The following is a 6,141-nucleotide window of genomic DNA, read 5'->3' as shown; positions in this document are numbered from 1 at the left end:
TGGCCAGGAAGCCAGCTCCATGCTCTCTCCTTACCAAGTGACGAGGGAGCATGGAGCCGGCTTCCCGGGCCAATCAGGAAGTCGGCAGTATGTAATGACTCGCTGCCCGGCTTCCTGATACCGGAAGTTCGGGTATCGGGCTAGGCATTGGAGCATTTGGGCGTATTGGCACTGATACCGATACTAGTATTGGTATCGGTGCATCCCTACTTTGTAGCTATGTAAAAATCAGAGCAGGATTTCCTGAAGACTACTCCATCCCCCCTATGGTGCACACATATCCAGACTTGCAAAAAGAAGAAAAAGCCCACCTTCCCAGTATGCACAGCATGGTACCTAAGTGGTTATATCCCAAGCACTGTCACGTGGGGGTGGGGGAACAGTTCTTAGCCCTGTGTAAGCTCTGGTGCAAACCATAAAGGAGCTTACACAGGGCTTTCTCCTCAGGCAGTCGAATAGAACAGTGGGGAAACACAAGGAAGGTAGGTATTAGTAGCATAGTAGGTGGACTATAAAGAGATCCCCATAAAGAGTAGTAAACCTACATCGGTCAACATAAGCAAGACTGAAAGTGCAACCTAAAATATACACAGCCCCATTTACACCAGATCCGTTGTGATCCATTTTTGGAAGGATTACAAAAATTAGAACATGTACTCCTTTTTTTTTCAGCGCAACATATTGCAACACATCTGTGTGAACTAGCCCCATTCACATCCATTCATTTTTTGGTGCCTTGTCTTAGCATCTGTTGAAAAACATATCCCAGCGCAATGGGTCAGAAGGAAATGGGACACTAAAATCGCAAGTCAATGGACCCTCTGTTGCCTTACGATTTCTTTCTTATTTTGGTGTGAACGGGCCAAGCGGAATTCCGGGCACAAATACTTTAATTAAAATATATTTCCTCAATAGCCGCAAAGGATATAAATCCACTTAGTGTTCCCCGCATACCAGTTATCACCTTGTAAATCTAGCAGTGACATTATCACTGTGCTGTACATAGCCTGTGCAGAGAGCAGAGCTGTGGGAGGAGCCCAGCAGACCCCACCCACTACAGGCTGCCTGTAGACAACTACAGGAGGGGGCAGAGACAAGACCAGTCACCCCACACAAGGAGGGAGAGCAGCAGTGAGCGGTCTTTATTACAGGAAGCTCCAAGTGTCACACTGGATTATAGCACAGGTCTGGAAGAAATACACGGAGCACTCCAAGATTCAAGGAAGAATATACCGGGCTCTTGTATATAAACAATACTTGCTTATCCCGAAGTTCAGCTTTAAAATCTAGGCTACGTACCAAAAATATTTTGTGCCATTTCTGGATAATTTAGATAAACATTTGGGTGCCTTCTCTACTCAACATCACTTCTTCTCCTTTATAGTAGGAGTTCAAAATCAGCAAAATAAAGCGAAGTGCTAAGAGCGATAAAAAACGTATTTGGTAGTTAAATGGAACATTTATTTATACGGATAACACAGAGGAGAATGGAACAGAGAATAGCACATGCTTAGCACCACCAAGTGGCCGAGACGTGACAACTTCCAACATCTCTTTGTGTAGTCAAAGCTTGGAGGAAACTGCCGGATGAATCCTGATTATTCATTCAAGGTCCACCTCTTCGCTAGACCCCCCCACACCCCAGAATTAAAACCCCCAAACTGGAAACAAAATAGGGTGTAAGGTAAATAGTGTTTATTTTTTTCACTTCCAAGGCTTCTCTACTTTATTTTTACTTCGCATTTTTATTTTGCAGTCATGGACAAAAATATTGGCACCCCTGCATTTCTGTCAGATAATGCACCACTTCGAGCAGAAAATTGGAAATTGTTGCAATTACAAATGTTTAGACATTCTCATGTTTATTTATTTTATTTGTATTAGTAGGACACAAAAAAAGTGGAGGAAAAAAAAAGCCAAATCTGACACATTCCACACAAAGCTCCAAAAGTGGACTGGACAAAATGATTGGCACCGTCAATTAATATTTGGTAGCACAGCCCTTGGTAAAAAAATAACTGAAATCAATGAGTAACCATGTAACCATCAATGAGTTTCTTACACCTCTCTACAGGAATTTTGGACCACTCTTCTTTCGTCAAGTGATCCAGGTCTCTCAGATTGGAAGGGTTCCTTTTCCCAACTGCTGTTTTGAGATCTCTCCAATGTTTCGGCATGAGAATGCCGAAACATTTGTATTGCAACAATTTTCTGCTCGAAGTGGTGATTATCTGACAGAAATGCAGAGGTGCCAATATTTTTGCCCATGACTGTATCTAATAGGGGGGGGTTTGCATTTCCATAAACGTGAGCCTGGAGTCACTGTGGGCCTGGAGTCACTTTGGATAAATCCGGCCCTGGTTGCAGGTTGGAGCACTTGGGGTTTCCAGCACATAACTTCAGCAAGCTCCAAAAAACTAAAAATGACAGCCCATCCCGGGCTGTTCTGACAGGCAAAGCTCCGACACTTATTATTACATAGTATTTATATAGCGCCAACAGTTTGCACAGCGCTTTACAATGTAAGGAAGACATTACCATACAATTCAAGACAGGATGGTAAGGAGGGCCCTGCCCCTGAGGGCTTACAATCTGAAAGAGGAGGGGGAAATGATACATGAGGAGGTAGCTGTGTGGGGATGAATTGTTTGAGAATGTGATGGTGCAGTGGTTAGGTTGAGGTGGGATAGGCTTCCATGAAGAGATGAGTCTTGAGTGATTGCCTAAAGACAGTCAGGGTGGGAGATAGATGCACAGGTTGGGGTAAAGAGTTCCAGAGGATGGGAGAGACTCTAGAGAAGTCCTGGAGGCGAGTATGGTGAGGAGTTGACTTTAGTGGCCGTTGTTTTTAGCGTTTATTAGGTCATTGGTGAGTTTTAGGAGGGCGGTTTCAGTGGAGTGTTTGGGGTGAAAGCCGGACTGAAAGGGGTCCAAAAGGTTGTTATTAGCGAGGTGGCAACTCAGGCGGTTGTAGATGAGGCGTTCTAGTAGTTGAGGTTGGGGTGACTAGTGCATGTTTAAGAGGGGTAGGAAAGATTCCAGTAGAGAGTGAAAGATTGAAAATGTGAGTAAGAGAGTGTAGGATAGAGTATGAGGGTAACCGAAGTAGTTTTGAGGGAACAGGGTCCAGTGGGCAAGTGGTGAGGTGGGTGTCAGAGAGGAGCTTTGTAACTTCCTCTGTGGTGACCGGGTTAAAAGAGGAAAGTAACAAGTGTGATGGAGGGTCTGGTACATTAATAGGGGAAGTTGATTGGACAGTGGCGATCTGATCCCGAATTGCATCTATTTTGTTTTTGAAATGAGTGGCAATGTCCTGGGCAGTGAGTGAGTTAGTGGGTGGTGGTGGTGGCACTTCTAGATAGTTTCCAAGCCTGCCAGCTCCTTTCTGCCTCCTGCCTACTCCTATTGGCGGCGAGGCAGACCGTCATTGTGACGAGCCAATAGGGATGTGTATTCAGTCAGAACTGGAGGCTGCTTTGTTTATATCTGCAGCAATTTTATTTTCCCCTATAAAGGTTTCTGAAATGTAATCTCACATCGATAGGATTAGTCTCATCATGCTGGTGTCTGTTGCATGTAAATCTACCAAAATCAAAATGTCTACATTGCTATAAAATTATGTTTAGGAGCACACTAATATGTGCTGTCCATGGTGCTGACCCCGTGTGACATGAGATTGTAGTCCATCATGGGAGTGAGCTTGGAGCGGTGACTACTTTACAACACACACAGGGACCATGGGAACAGAAGTAGCGCCCCTCCAGAAGGAAGGACAGTGTCTGCACCAATTCAGAGATGATTTGAGGGTCTACAGCCGAGTGATACACAAATAAGTACATTTCTGTTAATGTTTAAGAAACTTGAATGTTTTTTTAAGGTTTAACTCCTGAGTTGAATGTCCCTTTAAATTAAATTTTACAAAAAGTTGGAGCCCTGATCCATTTAGGCCCATCAATGTGCACTGCCCCTTTACCATACTGATACCAGTCTGCATGCCCATTGGCATTGGCGAACACACAGGGCTCCCTGTTATGGACGAGGTGAACACACAGGGCTCCCTGTTATGGACGAAGTGAACATATGGGGATCCGTGTCATGGACGAGGTGAACACACGGGGCTCCCTGTTGTGGATATGGTGAACACACGTGGCTCCGTCATGGACGGGGTGAACACACGGGGCTCTGTGTCATGGACACGGTGAACATTCGGGGCTCCCTGTCATTGGCATGGTGAAAACACGGGGCTCCCTGTCATGGACGAGGTGAACACGTAGGGCTCCCTGTCATGGACGGGGTGGACACACGGGGCTCCCTGTCATGGACACGGTGAACATTCGGGGCTCCCTGTCATGGACACAGTGAACATTCGGGGCTCCCTGTCATTGGCATGGTGAACACGGGGCTCCCTGTCATGGACACAGGGAACATACGGGGCTCCCTGTTATTGGCATGGTGCACACAGGGGGCTCCCTGTCATGGACACTCTAAGCCTGGGGTGAGCAAACTCCAGCCTTCCAGTTACTGCTGAACTACAAGTCACATGAGGCATTGCAAGATTCTGACAGCCATAGGCAAGACTCCCAGAGACAGATGCATGATGGGATTTGTATTTTCACCCAAGCTGGAGTGCCGTAGTTTCTCAGGTCTTCCTCCTGATAACCTCCATGTCACCCCCCTCTCCAGCAGTACTCCATTCTTCCTTTACAGGTATGGCTAGAGAGTGTTTAATATATGACAGGGTCTCTTGCCCTGGAAGTTAAAGGAGAACTATGAGGTGAGTGCTTTTCACTCACCTCATAGTTCTAGCCGACCTGTGACAATGAGACTGTCACAGGTCGCTCAGTAGATCGGGAGGTGAGTGAACACATACCGGGTTCGCTCGCCTCTCGATCCTGTCATGGCTCTCTGCCGTGGCAGGGGAGGGGCTGGATTCCCCTCTCCCCGCTCCGATCTGCCAGCGCTGACTGGCGGAACGGACGGGGAGGGTACAGCTGGCTCTGCCTCTAGATAGGCAGAGCCAGCTGTCACTCACGCAGCTGGGCGGATCGCGCCATCTAAGTCGGGATCCGCTCCAGCTGTGGCGTCTCAGTATACCGTGAGCTGTAGCTCGTGGTATACTGAGCTTAGGGTAACGGGAGGATGCTAGTTTGTGTCCTCCCGTTACCCTAAGGTGAACTATGGGGAAAAACACTGACCCCATAGTTCTCCTTTAAAAAAACATGACTGCTCCAGGAAGAGTCAATTCCTTTGCATTACCTTCCCCCGCCCTCCTAGCATTTCCTCTTCTATGAGTGTGTAATCACTGTGCTGGCCCAGCTCCTTCACCCCTTTTATGTAGCTGCTTGGGGAGGGCAGAAGGGGAATATTTGACTGGCAGCTCTGAGTCAGCTGACATCACATCCAAGATGGCGGCGCCCAGCAGCATCCTCGGTGCTCTCGGATGTCTACACAGAGATGGCTTTCCCTTGAATTAAAAACCCCCTGGCTACTACAGAACACTCTTCACGTGATACCCCCATAGATTAATAAATCACACCGCCACAGCCATTGTCGGCGCTATACTCTTCTTACGGCGCAGCCTCCAACCCCGCCCCTCTCGCCTCCATTGGGCTCTGAGGTCCATTCCAGTGACGTCAGCGGGGTTCCAACGCTTACTGGGAAAGGGGCAGGGCCGGGGATGCCTGCTGGGCGTGGCCGTAGCTGGTGTCATGTCCGGGAGCTGAGACCGTACAGCGGTGTTCCGTACAAAGACCTCCTGCCTGCCAGGTATGAGTACGGTGTTTGGGGGGGCATAGGGAGGTGTCGGTGTGTCCATGCCGGTGCCTGATCACAGTGTGCGGGGCGGTGGGCCCGAGCCGGTGTCTGTTCACACTCTGTGCAGTGTCAGCTCACTTCCTCTGCTCTTGTTTATGTCTGTGGCTCAGCTGAGTCCCAGCATGTCCATGGATGTGTCTAATGGTGTCCCACACACGAGGTGATATACAATACAGGATGACAGTGTCACATGTGTGGACTCATCTCAGGAGGAACATTGGAATCTTTCGGGGAAATTTATCAAAACTGGAGCAGACAGAATCTGGGTCAGCTGTCCCTGGCAACCAATCGGCTTCTCTCACTTTCAAAGCTCAAATGAACACAGTG

The 6,141-nt window shown here is 48.0% G+C and overlaps 1 protein-coding gene across 1 annotated transcript in view; it reads left to right on the top strand.

Annotated features, from left to right (window-relative positions):
- The first annotated feature begins 5,725 nt into the window (after nucleotides 1–5,725).
- Nucleotides 5,726–6,141, top strand: part of UVSSA (UV stimulated scaffold protein A) — a 73,127-nt gene continuing 72,711 nt past the window's right edge. The window contains exon 1 of the mRNA XM_018554757.1: nucleotides 5,726–5,766. The gene's annotated coding sequence lies outside the window, so the exon portion shown is untranslated. The remainder of the gene's footprint in view (nucleotides 5,767–6,141) is intronic.

Source organism: Nanorana parkeri, unplaced genomic scaffold (genome assembly GCF_000935625.1).
Source record: "Nanorana parkeri isolate BGI_ZX_2015 unplaced genomic scaffold, ASM93562v1 scaffold172, whole genome shotgun sequence".
Taxonomy (NCBI): domain Eukaryota; kingdom Metazoa; phylum Chordata; class Amphibia; order Anura; family Dicroglossidae; genus Nanorana; species Nanorana parkeri.
This window is presented reverse-complemented; position numbering and strand designations above follow the sequence as displayed.